Here is a 2,376-nt window from a genome sequence, read left to right on the forward strand (position 1 = left end):
GTATTGGTTAGTTTGCTTTTCAAAGGAATGCTCTAGGCTGAACTCTTTGCTATCTCTAAGAATTGGCTACCCAAGGAGGGCAGTCTCTCCTCGGCCAAAAAAGTCAAAATATCATAATACACAGAAAATAAAAAAATTTGAACAATGTAGAAATGAATTATTTAATGCAAATAATTAGAAAAATAAAATTAAAAGTAAAGGAGGGTCAACAGAAGGTAGAAGTTTTACAATGAAGTTTAGGAAAGAACTATAAAGGCACTCAGGAAAAATAAATATTAGCATATAACTTTATTTCAGTAAATTGAAAGCTAAGATGCTGGTAAAATCATGATTCCAATAAAATGAAATGGTTCTTTTTTTATGAATGTTTCTAATAAAAAAGTTCATATGATATTGACTGATATGGTATATAGTAATGACTTCAAAAATGGGGTACAATTTATACTTTTTAAATATTAAAAAATTTAAACTTTACGATTTTTTAAAATTTATTTGTATATTTTTAGGTGAGGCAACCCTTGGTTGACCTCACAGATTGCAAGGACCTTGTCAGCTTACAATCCTTTATTTTTATTTATTTTTATTTTTAATGCCTACAGCACCTGGTCTTCCTAGGTGGTCTCCCATCCAAGTACTAAACAGGCCTGAACCTCCTTAGCTTCCAAGATCAGACAGGATCGGGCTTGTTCAGGGTAGCATGGCCATAGACAAACTTTATAATTATAAATATATCTGTAATTATAAAACTTAATCATAATGAGCATTACTTTTATATCTCTAGTAATGAACATACCTCTCCTAGACAAATTAAAAATAACCATTGCTAATAGTTTCTCTGGAGTTTTCCTATAACCATTTGTGTTCTTTTCAATTTTGATGCTCCGAAAAGTAAGATAACATAATATAGGTCACACAGGCTCTGATATTAAGACACCCGGATTTTAATTTTGGCTTGAATACTAAACTTACTAGTTGTGTAACCTTAAGCAAGTTATATGAGTTCTTTGTGCCCCAGTTTCCTCATTTACAAAATGTTACTAATAGTTATTTCCTCTTAGGGTTATTAGAAAAATTAAATGAGTTAATATATTCAAATGCTTAGAACAATACTTGGTACATAATAAAGTACTCAATAAATATTAATTGCAATTATTAGTTGTTTAGAATTTTTATATAAAATACCTAAGTAAAATCAATTGGATTTAACTCCAAAGGCAACCAATTTTATGGCAGTAAAGATAAGATGACAAGATAGGAAGAATTAAAACCATATCCTGGGGCCGAGAGGGTGTTAGTGGAGAGGTAAATTTCTCCAAACAACGATAGGGATGAAATTCCCCGAAAGAATGAATGCTGAATAGATAAATGAGTAATTTCTTCTATTTGGAATGTCAAAATTGGTGTCTAACTTATTGCTACTATTTTATGCATTTGTTTTCAAATTGTATGGTAGTCTAGTCCATTCTTATTATGTGTTCTGTTTTTGAAATGACTGTTTTGTATACTATTACTATTTTACTCTTTCTTCTGACTCAGACTTTGTCTTAACAGGTAAAATTAATCTTCCAATCTGTTTATTTTAGTCTTCCATGCTAGCCCTATGCTGCTCTAAATGGTATTTTGAAATAGCCCTGAATTAAGTATACTTACAAAACCACAATTTAGTATATGAACCAGGCATAATGATGGCCTCGTATTTCCATGGAAGGAAAAGAAAAATATCCTGGCCAATCTTTAATATATGAATTTCTACTTTGTCACCTATATCTGGAATGTCTATTATTAAGAAAATGTTTCTGAAGGTCAAAATAGCATAATAGTTTGTATGTGTGTGTTTGTGCATGTGTGACTTAAATTTCTCAGGACATGGCAAAAATTGTCTTTTCTGCCAAGATAAATCAATCTTTGATGTAGAAAATGACCAGGTCCATTAAGTCAACATGGATACTCACTTATAACTTTTTTACTCATTTTTGATGTTATGGTATAGATACATGTTTACTCCATTAGGTTCTAGCTTGCACTGAAATGGAAACGAGATAGCATAGCATCAATTTCCTTAGTATTGTGTTTTTGACTTGCCCATAGAGGTGAATATTTCTTCATGAACGCACTTACACTTCTTGAAATTTTCTGTAATGATTGCTTCAATAACAATTTCTTGAGCCTACAATATATATTTTATAGTTGTAGTCCAGAACTTTGAAAACAGTAGGGTTGTTTTACATTTTTCTGGAAACCCTGAATACTAGAAAATACTACTTTAATCCTTTTCAATGACTATTGGAGTAGATTTTAATGTTATTATATGTATGCTTTCCAAGAAAGAAAGAAGGGCTCATGTTTCTCAGAAGCATGCTACTTTTGACAGATTTT

The 2,376-nt window shown here is 30.9% G+C and overlaps 1 pseudogene; it reads right to left on the reverse strand.

The window, feature by feature from the left end:
* Positions 1-590: 590 nt before the first annotated feature.
* On the reverse strand, positions 591-709 carry LOC120622436 (uncharacterized; annotated as a pseudogene).
* Positions 710-2,376: the final 1,667 nt, after the last annotated feature.

This window comes from Pteropus medius, unplaced genomic scaffold (genome assembly GCF_902729225.1).
Source record: "Pteropus medius unplaced genomic scaffold, Ma_sr-lr_union100, whole genome shotgun sequence".
In the NCBI taxonomy this organism is placed as follows: Eukaryota; Metazoa; Chordata; class Mammalia; order Chiroptera; family Pteropodidae; genus Pteropus; species Pteropus medius.